This window comes from Anser brachyrhynchus, assembly GCF_964034855.1.
Source record: "Anser brachyrhynchus genome assembly, chromosome: Z".
NCBI classification, from domain to species: domain Eukaryota; kingdom Metazoa; phylum Chordata; class Aves; order Anseriformes; family Anatidae; genus Anser; species Anser brachyrhynchus.
In genome coordinates this window covers 770,310-781,853 of record NC_137697.1, presented here as the reverse complement: position 1 = coordinate 781,853, position 11,544 = coordinate 770,310, and the positions used below count along the sequence as shown (strand labels likewise).

The 11,544-nt window shown below is 36.4% G+C and overlaps 1 protein-coding gene across 1 annotated transcript in view; it reads right to left on the bottom strand.

Moving 5' to 3' along the window:
- The window catches only part of RIT2 (Ras like without CAAX 2), a 194,386-nt gene that overhangs the window by 116,351 nt on the left and 66,491 nt on the right, over nt 1-11,544 (bottom strand). The gene's annotated exons all lie outside the window — the stretch shown is intronic.

Here is an 11,544-nt window from a genome sequence, read left to right as displayed (position 1 = left end):
ACAGGCTGTTTGACTGTTGTTTTTGTTAAGAATAAGGAATTTTTAAATAAGAGGAGAGAGTGGATGAACAGGGATCTAAACCACTGTATCAGTCATGTATCTCCCTGTCTGAGACAAACACACACATCTCATAGGAATTGTCCATCAAAATACATTGGTCTTATGGTTTCTGTTAGCATATAATTATTTTTCTGGAGTATGAGTGTTCTATAACTTGGGTGAGCATTGTTATCAGCATTTTGCAGACAAGGACACCAAGTCACATAGGTTGTCTTCCTATGAGCAACACATGACTGATAAGCAATGAATGGTTTAGAAGAGTAGAACTGACAGATTTGATTGCCTTGTATTCTGAAAATACTCATGTAGATAGCAGTATCCTTTAAAATGAGGCAAGTAGGAAAATTGGTCATGTACATACAACATCAGACTAGTAGCTACGACATTTAAATATCCTATTATCAGTTTCACTGGTGGTACACAATTCTGTTATAACAGCAATTAAAAATACCTCAGATGATCCTTTCCAGTATTGCTGCTTTTTTATTTCTTAGCATTGACCTGCATGTGACACTACGCTGTTATTTGTTTTAGCTTTGTCAGAACTCTTAGATTTTGCTTAGGTTTGTAGTAACCACACTAGTTGCCTGCTTCCTCCTATGCAAGTGATTGCAACAAGCATCATCATTTCAGGCAGTAAAATCTTGCTGAAAGTTTGTAGCACACAAAAAGGATGGCTACTGCTTTTCCAAACCCACAGATGGAAACTCTTTCTTCAGTAACTACACACTTGAAGCATCTCTGTTGTCTACATTTCTGTGAAAGAGAAGCAAGTAAGTAATGCAACATTTAATATAGTTAGTACCTTTGTGATAGCCTTATTCTTATAAAAAGACTGTAGTATAGGCTTTGAGAAAATTAAAATAATCTGAGAAGAAGCAAAACATTAGTCATGTTAAGTGCTTATTATAAAAGAAATTCATATATTTATTCATTATATTCAGTTGCATGATGAGAAACACAGCATTTTCTATCTTTCAGTTTTCATTTTAGCATTCAAATTACCATACATATATTTTCAAATAAGATATTAAACCAAGGTCTTGGCTACATACGTTTTCAGAAAATATTCTGTAACATTGCTTTCAAATGGCCTTTCTAAATTCAAATGCATATTACTGTTATACACTACAACTCTCCTTATTAATTTAATTTGAAGATGCAATTCTCTGTTTCCTTTATTTAGCTTTTGTTCAGCATTATGACATGTTCTTAACTACCATGTTGTTTTAGAGGTTCCTGTATTTCCAGTGGCGTGTAAAAAAAAAAATTGTGAATGCTCATAACATATTTCGTGATTTCAAAGAGTAAGAATTCAAATAGAACAACAGGGAATAGATTCCATATGTTGAAAAACAAAAGAATAGAACCCCTCTTAACTTTTAGTTCATTTTGTCCTCCTGAAATAAGTTGTGCTAATATCTTCAATGGAAAGCAGAAGCATAGTTAGACTATGCCCACTTCCTCAAATAAACCTCTGCACTTAATCCTGGTACCATCAGTGAAAAATGGTGCTTAAATAGCTTCAGGGACAGGCCTAACTTACCTGTTAAGCACTCAGAATCACTGCATCACAATAAAGACCTAAGTTTAGCTCCAGTCAGTCCCATGCAGTTTGACTATTCATTATGAGTAGTTTTTAACTGAACTCTCTTCATCCTCATACGTGGTGTCAATTCTTTCCTAACCTAGGCTCTGGCTGCCATTGATGGTACTCTGTGTCTGGTTACTATAACAAAACTAAAAACATCCTCAGTCTAATAGGCATTGTGTTTGGTACTCACCTCACTGCAGTGCTCTTATTTTAATGCCATTATGTATCAGTCTTAAAACAGCTGCTCTCAAATTAAGTTTTCCCCTCTTGCTGGGCTGCCTAATGTTTCAGATCTGTGTTCTGCAGGGCAAGACTGATAACACACAGCTGCTGAAGGAGCTTGATTGATTTCCAGCATTGTGTACTTACACTACAGCTTTCTCAGTGACCTGAAATGCACTCAGTGCCTTCCAAATTGTGAAATGGCTTATCTAATTACACTTTCTGTCTTCTTCTCTTTTCCACTATTTTTTTTCCCCCAGTTGTGCCTATAGATACGTACGAGTACCTCTTCTTCAACGTCAGCTTGCAGTTTCATTACTGTAATACCCTTTCCTTCTCTGCTGAAAAGCAGGGGAAGCAGAAGCAGCTTAATCTCACTTAGTCTGTGGTAGGCACAAAAAGATGCATTATCTGTACTCTAAAAGATTTTGTGTGAACAGAAATCTGAGTGAATTGAACTCTGAGTCAGTTACATTTGTTTTGTTTTCTCCCATTGGGTCCTCATTATCATGCTGTTTCCTAACAAACCAGTTGGAACAAGAAACAATGACCTGGGTCACTTTCAAGAAGCATGAAAATCAAGAATGATTTTATTGCACAAAATGGGGCATGATAGAGGCTTTCATCTGCACGTACTCAGCAAGAAGGAGACAAAACACAGCAAGTTCAAGGCAAGATATTCACTTTCCAGCGAAGAAGGTCAAGAATGTGAGACCTAAATAGCCAGCAAGGCAAACTGATTGCTACAATCTCTGCTCATACAATACCTTAGACAACATCAGATCTCTCTTCAATGAGGGCTCAAAGATTTTATGCAGTGCACATACATTATATAACAACAACATAAATGTTGTTGTTAACAGCTTAAATGTTGATAGCAGCTTCAGTCTGCTTTTGTGGTAGTAGATGCACCATAGAAATCAGCTAGAGTCACCTAACATTTACAATAATGCAATAATAATACAATAATGCAATAATACAATAAAAGAACCCCCTTGGCCTCCACTACTATTTCATGATTTCACGGAGTAAAGATACAAATAGAACAACAAGGAATAGATCTGTAAGTTCTCCACTACTACTCGGCCTCCATACGGTGAACATCTTCACGTTGCTGAGTTGGATATATTACAGGTCTTTTACATCAGTTCTGACTCAATATTCTGATACAATGGATTCTGAAGTCAACAGATCCTTCTACACTAACTACTGATATTTATCTTTTTCCATGTTGTGCCATTATAGGAAGATTAGACATACACACATAAACAAAATATCCATGTCTTTTCACAGGCGTGTGCATAGTACACAGGTACCTACATATACAAACATGGAGAGACATGTAAGACAGAGTACCCAGATGTGCAAGAAGAGAGTATCATCAATTAATCCCTGTGTTGACTATCTGTAATGGGTAAAGTTAATGATCTAATCCTGAACAAATTCAGAACCAGGAGCAAACTGATTTTCTTTTTAAGAGTCCTATACAAGTGTCTTCTGCTACAGAAGCATAGGCTATTTTTATTTTATTTTCTAGTTGCAGGTATGCATTTCTCCCCTTAAAATGAAATTATTAATAAAAGCAAAATACATGTTCACAAGAGCCCATGAAAAATAGAATCATAAGTATGATCAACTTCTAATTACACTGCATATAACCAAGATGAAGACTAGAAAACAATGTGTCCTTTCTCATAGACATATTGATAGAGAAGCTGATTGCACTCTTTCATGACAACATCCTGTTAAATGGAGGATTCTCCTGGATATAGAATATGTCACCCTCTATAAATGATAATGCTTTTCTGCAGAGAGGCTAGGATACAGCAGAGAATTGGATAAAAGACTGAAGTCCAACTGAACAATTTGTCTCAGTGCAGTAACTATCAGTCAAGATGCAAATGCTGTTATCAATAAGGCCACCATTTATTATTTTAATATGCAAACAAACATGCACGGAATTGACTAGATTTGTATAAATAATTATAAAGGATATTTTGCTTATGTGTTTTCTCATCTGTGTAAATAATTTTATTCTCCTGAGTGACAAATATTTCTCTCAGAACCAGCTCTAGAAGAGAAAATATGATTTCTTGCAAATGTTGGTATTTTTGCAAATCAGGGTTAAAGATACCTCAGGCAAAGCTTTGCTGTAGCACTTGCTTTACTGTTAGAAACCACTTGCAATACAGATAATGCTACTAATATTTAATAAAAGAATATCATTACTTTCTCTGCTTCCAGAAAAAATGTCATTTATTTCAAAGATGTACATGAACAAAGTGAAAAAAGTACTCCCGTTTAATCAAAACATGATAATTAACAGGAGTCCAAGTACCCTTATCTTGGGGAACAAGAATAGCAGGTAGCAATTTCACTACTCTTTCAAGTCCGTGATTGTGTTACTGAGTGGGAGGATCTGACAGCTACGAATTCACTTCTTGTCATTTCAGGGGGAGTAATTAACAAGTTGACTACATCTGCATGGTTATTAGCATGGATGGTGCCTTGGATTTAGTAAGGTGTAGATGGCTGCTGGCTTCCATGAAACAAAGGTTAATGGAGACATTTGTCCTGCGTTGAAGAATTTTGAATTGAGTGAGATGAATCATCCACCTTTAGCAAACCATAGCATAAGAGTCTTTTCCAATTTCAAAAAGTTATTTAAAGATTATTTTTTACAAATCATGATATACAGAAAACAGGTAAGCAAGTTTTGTACATGATGATCCTATCTGAGGCAAAGCAAGTTTCAGTTCAGCCTCTTCGTGGTCCTAATCACAGTTATCATATGAGGTGTGATACCTATCACAGAACCACTGGCATAAAGCCTCAGAATGACTCAGGTGTTCACAGCTTTAGTCATGTCACTTCCAGGACTGTTGAATCTTCTCCTCAATTGCCACCTAATGTTGACTAGGATGGGAGGCATTCTGCCCTGCTTTAGCCCTAAGAACCTAGTCTCTCATTATAGTATTTGACATTTGAGAATACTATTCATCTGACTAACCTGAAATGTAGATGTTAGGGTGAGATGAATCATGTTCTCACGTACTCCTGTACATTTATGTTGTAAATTAGAAACCAAAACCTGCCTGTGACTTCACTGTGGATTATAGCTCTGGATACAAACTCACCCACCTTCATGTCACCAACCAGATGGACACTTTACTCACACTTAAGGCCAGGCTGGATCTACAGGCTAGGAGCTGAATTCTCCTGATTACGTGAGTGGCTTAATCCAATGAAAGTGTGAATATGAAACTCTACTGAGAGCCCCACATTTGCTTAGAACCCAAAGAGGAACTGTTGTCCCAATTTTCTATGATAGGCCAGTGTTTGGAGTATCACTGTAAGCCTTAAGGCCCAAAGACCTCACCTCTGAGAAAATGCTCTTCTATGATAAGAAGAAAGGACTCTTCAACTCCTTTTGCCACCTCAGTTTCTTAAATGAATCAATGACAAACTCAGTGAATCAAAGCAGGGTAATGTAAGGTTTGTTGAACTGAGTCAAATCAAACACACCAGCTGCTGAGATACAGGTCTTTAGCCTATATGAAGCTATGCAAAACAAACAAACAAAAAAGCAAATTTTGTGTAGAACAGACAAAAATATTTTATAATCATTTCTGTCCTTGGCTGACCCTTTCTAGACTCTAGATAAGGTAGATATTATCAAAGAATTCTAATCAAATCATGTCATTATTATTACTACTTATTATTATACATTATACCTCAGAAATGTTTTGATATTGTCACAGTTATAAGAAAAGGCTTCCTCCCTCCCCCTTCCTAAATTTAAATCTAGCTAACCAGTGCTCACAAATAGCAATTACAAGGGCCCATCTATATACAGTTTTTGATTACTTTTCTTCTGTGTTTAGCAGGTACACAATTACACTAGCAGATGTCTAGGAGGAATAGAAGGGTTATAAACTGTGCTTTGATCCTCCATTGACACTTTTCTCAGTGGAGGAGAACAGATGGTCAAGGCAGGAATATATCTTAATTCTAACACAAAGAGAGTTAATGGAGGATAGATGATGAGTATGAACAATTAACTGTTAAGGGGTAGTGATGTTATTTTTTTGCATGTGACCAAGCAGCATGGCACCACACAGGAGAAACACTTCTCTCTCCCGTTCCAGCCATGGTAGGCAGATGTCGGGCAGAGATGTCTGGGAAATAAATAGAGTTGTTCATCCATTTGCTTGCTTTATGAGACAGGAGAAAGGGAAGCCAGATCATGGGCCAGACCATCAATTAAGGTCATTAACATCAGGTAAAAACTCTAAATGAGAATACAAACAGTAGAACCATAGAAGATCAACAGTCCATTTGCATCTTTTGGAGATTGACAGATAGCCCAAGGAATCTCACACAGTGATTTTTTTTATTTTTGTTTGGTATCCTCTCTTAGCTTACAGTTATTTGCATGTGAAGAGTCTTTTTAAACTGGAAGCAATTCTTTGTTTTTAATAGCCTTTGACAGATTTTTTCCCTCCAATAGTTTTCCTTATAAATGGTTTTTGAATCCACCCACCCTTTTGGCACAAGTAATTACCCCTATTGTCCTTGCAAACAGAGATCAACTTGAGAAGGAATATAGGCTCACAGGCTGCTGTCCGAGTAACTCTGCATGAGAGGGCTGACTCAATTGTTGCAGCATTCTTATCCCAGAAGGAAAAGATTTATTTTCTCCTCTTTCATCCCCACTTAGCTTTGCCATTTCCCCACACATGGTTCTACACCATCCTTTGTGCCACTTCTGGAGCTTGTTGAATTGTTTACTAAAATGATTCAACTCACTAACCTGGCAAACAACTATCCGGTACTGGTGTAGCTTGGTTTTGTCCTGGACTACTCTTGTATCAGCTTGCAAAGCTGTCCGATGAATGCCAAAGAGCCAGTAAGACTGGGAGCAGGGCAGAGCATGAGTGATGGACGCAGACAGATAACTGCACTTCCAAGACTGCACTGCAGACCTAAATGCTGTTGAAGGTATTCTGATTAACCTTCAACCTCCAAGCAGGTGTTTGGTGAAATGATAGGGGGGAAATGACACATGCAGCAGGAACAGCTCTCTGGGCCACTGACTCCCTAGAAAGACAGACTGAATTTGCCTGTCTGCTAGTGTTTATATCAGAGATATTAGCCAAAGAAAATTACAAGATTAAGTACTATTTCACAAGTCTCTGAAAATGCTAAGTGACAGTGAGTTGTCACCTGGTGTACACACCTCAGATAATTGCATGATGAGTTGTATTTCTAAGAAAATACAGATGTGACAAAGAGGCAGTAGACATTAAGTGTGTGTCCAAGATTTTTAGATGCAATTCATCTCAAATATATACAGAGAATTTAACTGGTTGTTTTGGTTGTTTCTTATGTGCAAACTGTTTAGTACTGAATAATTGGCTTATCAAAGCAACGTCCCAAGAAAGAAAATTTATCAGCAGACCTAGAGATCATGTATCTGAGCAAGAGAGCATATTTAGATGGGGTTAGCCTGTTTCATCAGTGAAGAAAATACTGCAGTTCCCCACAGAGGAAGGGTCAAAGAAGAGAATCAAAACTTGAGCTTAAAATGGATCCCAGATAGAGGACAGAGCTGAGACTGAAACGTTGAGAGGTGATCAAACTGTTATTAATCTGTTCTTTAAAGGGGTAACATGCATCTTTTCAAATATTACTTTCTGAGAGAAATAGAAGTATTGGGTGGGCTTTGGGGGGGGGGGGAGGGGCGGCGATTTTTTATTTTTTTTTTGAATCAAATTATTTCCATCACAGTGAGAAAGATCTGCTATGATTTTCCAGTCTCTATCCTCTGTGGCTTCAAAGAATTTCTATTTCCCTTCATGGCAGGATATAATAACAGCAGCAAGCAGAAGGTATTTCATTGCTTTATTGAAATCTAAACTAAATGAACATTTCTTTCATTCTTCATTTCTTTAAAACTACTCCTTTCGTTTCTATTCATGACTCTTTTTCAGTATTCCAGTGGGAACACCTGTGCTGCCTGGCATGTACCTTCTCCTTTCTTTCCCATTATAACAAGGATTCTGCTTAACAAATCCCACTGTGAATTTCCCTCCCTTCACTGCAGGACAGCTATCCATCAACCCAGAGATATCATCAGGATCTCTGAAGACCCCTGCTCTTACAGGCTGTCATGGAAGGTACTGTGATTCAGACTCAGGCACCTACTTTTAGCTTCAAAATATGCATCAACATTCAAGGTACCTAAAGTCCCCTTACACTTAATAGTACTATAGAAGCTATACAGTTGTCCACATGTAGATGACCCTTGTTATTTGATGTGCTTTGAGGTATCTTGCCTGGCACTTAACTCCTGGACTAGAAGGTTTCATAGTCCCCCACAGGTCCCGTGTTACATTCAGGGGGACAGATGACAATGACACAAAATCTGTAGGAAACCCACAGCCTTCTGGATCAGGAATTTGAAACGAAGCAGGATATTACAAGACATGCCAAATGGTTCCAGAATCCTGTAAAAAGGGAATTAAGCAAAGACCTAAATCATCCTTAATCCCACATATCCAGAACCAAGATACATAGATCACATGTAGACACTTTAGGTTCCTGAATCTGGAGCTCAGTCCCAGCATAGTAGGTATAATTTCTGTTTGCCCATCTTCATGCATGTAACTAAAAATGCTTTATATGGAGTGTTAAAACCTTACTGTGACATATTATGCAGATAATACCAACAGAAAGAAAACTAAAAACTAGTAATAAAACACAAGTTTAGGAATATGGTTCAAATGCATGCAGCAGTATTCTTATATATTCTCCATTTGTCATTTTATATGATGATGATGAATATGGAACGCAAATATAGGTAATTTAGATGGGTCTACACATTCAGTCCGAATACCCTTGGAGACATCTTTGGAGACAAATTGTACTAATTCCAGATCATTTTAAATGAGTTGTTTATCCAGTCTCCGATATGGCTAATAAATCTACGGAAAATGATGAAAGACTATGATGACTATTTAGCTATAAATCATATGAATTTTCCAAAAGAAATAATAATTTCAGAGCTCAAATCCAATTGCAGCTTGCTCTGTCCAATCTAGACATTTCTCCTTTCATTCAAAAATGAGAATGAGAAAAAAATTAGGGATGGAGTATAAACAAATACTTGTTTTAGAAATGTGTTTTTAGCACTGTGTATGTACCCTAAAAGTGAATTTGAATAGTACTTTTGTAGCAAGATGCCCCTCTCCTAGTACAATGACAGTGCCCCATCTTTGTCTTCTTTTACTCTGTCACTACTAATGAGGTTGTATTTCCCTCGCTTTGTACTTTTACATTACTATACCTTGAAAACAGATATGTTCTTCATTACACATTTTTTGCTATGCATTATATATAATGCTTTTCAATCACATCGTATCTTTTTTCCCAAATTCACCCACACATTTACCACACATTTCCATCATCTTATTAAAGATGAGTTTAAATGTGTTTTATTTAATGCTTTGTTGAATGCATTACTTCATCAGGAAACCTCATGGAAATTCATGTGCTTAATACTAAAGTGCCTCCCATCCCACACCCATTTCAATTAAAGTGTGACATTGACACAGCCTTAATGCCCTCATCTGCTCATTTGACACAATCTCATGTGGTGATATCTCACCAAAACAGGAAGCTGCTTTCGCATCTCTTTTGCATTATGTATTCATTTTAAGATTAGTCACATGGCTAATGTGCATCTTGGAGGCTGTCCAGTTTGCCACACAATGTCATGCTTCCTTTCCTGTCACTCTACTTGCATTAACTCTCTGTGTTATTGCCAAAGACCGTACAGAGTGTAAATTGCTCTTATCCATTTGTTCCAGAAAATGATCACATCCACTGCCATTTGGAAATTGTTCTCATTGTTGACTACAATTAAATATTAAATGTGCACTGAAATCATTTCATTTCCATGAAGTGCTAACGTCTGAAATTTTGCCCACATACGGTTGCCTAATACTGACAGAATTTCCTCCTTTTTGTCTCCTTTTACTTACAAAAACAATGTTTCTGTCTCAAAATTCAGAACTGGAATGTTTGTGCCAAGACTAAAATATAATTATTATTCCTGCTTTATCTTGTAGTGGAAATAAACTCAAAGTTACGGCATTAAAACTAGCACTTCAGATATCATTTAACTTTTTAATCAGTGTTCATTCTGTATTTTAAACAAATATTGATGCGCCATTTTGGATATTTATGTGTATGCAAAATTATTTATGCCTGTATATGTCTACATTTATAGTTTCTTACCATCTCATCAGCTTTTCCAAACTAAGACTACCAGCTTATAAAACAAAAGACAGTTTTATATATTAGAAGGGACTATTTATTATGATCATTTCTTCTGACACCACGTCTTTGACAGACATTGACCAGGGGATTTCTCTGAATAAATTCGTATTGGAACAAAAATGAACCGCTCATATAAGAAAAAAAAAAAAAAAAGAAAAAGAAAGAAAGAAAAAAAAAGAATAAAATGTAGCTTTGTCTCTCAACTAAAACCATACTAGTCTTTAAAAAAAGATTGGACTGTCCATCACACCATCCAGTAAATTCTTCAAAAGTACAACTACATCTATAAATGATAAACACAGGTGAAAGAAAAACATGGAATGATTCTACTTCTATTTGCGTAGCTCTTTCAGGATCAAAAATAACATATTTGAAATATATGTATGTATTTGACACACATCTATGAACACATACGTATAATGATGTATAATGCAGCAACTAAAATATCATTTTATCAAAAATTCTGCATCACTTTACAGTAGCAGCAACATTCTGTGATCAATTCCTGTTGATCCCCAATAATATTTCAAAAATGTCAGTGGATAACAGAAGAAAAGTTGTAAGCACAAAGCACCATTATATTCCAATTGTGTATTTCTACAAGGGGTATGAGTCACTGTAGAAAAAGAGAACTCTAATGCATTACTAACATAATCTTGAACCACAATGAAAAGAAATGATATGGAAAATCCGTGTTTCCAGGGACTGTCACAACAAAGGGGAAAAATTATGCTTCTGTTTTTTTTAAAGCTATTTGATTAGTACTGCAGAATGTTTAGGACAAGTTACTCAGTGTGTGTTTGGATGGAAGTAGAAGTGGGAAAAAGAAGAATGTTTAGCACTATATTAAAATGAAAGGAGTCCATATTCTCTCTCTAGTCAGTAACAGTAAGCAATTGTCACAATAGCCTCATGTAGAACTAAACAAAGCAGAAATACATTCTCATCTCTAGAGTCTCCTTAAAGCTCACTGTCTTATCAATTTACAGATGGGATATAAAATAAAAAGGACAAAAAGAAAATCTTCCAAAAACCTTCCGATACAAGTCGATTGCCCACAGGTGTGCTTGAGTGGAGCCAAGCAGCAGGTCAAGACATAAAATTTATTCTCTATACCCAAAGAATTTAACTTCAACATATTTCTTATGATGGAAAAATATGAACTTTTATGGCATAAAACATGAAGATCAGATGGCAGACATTTAAGTCAAAGCAAAAACTATTGTAGTTTCTCCATTTCAGGTTTTTAATGCGTTCCTAATAATTGCAAATTGATCATATGAGATTATTTTTGTGGCTCTTAGAATGGACTGAACCTGGTGTGG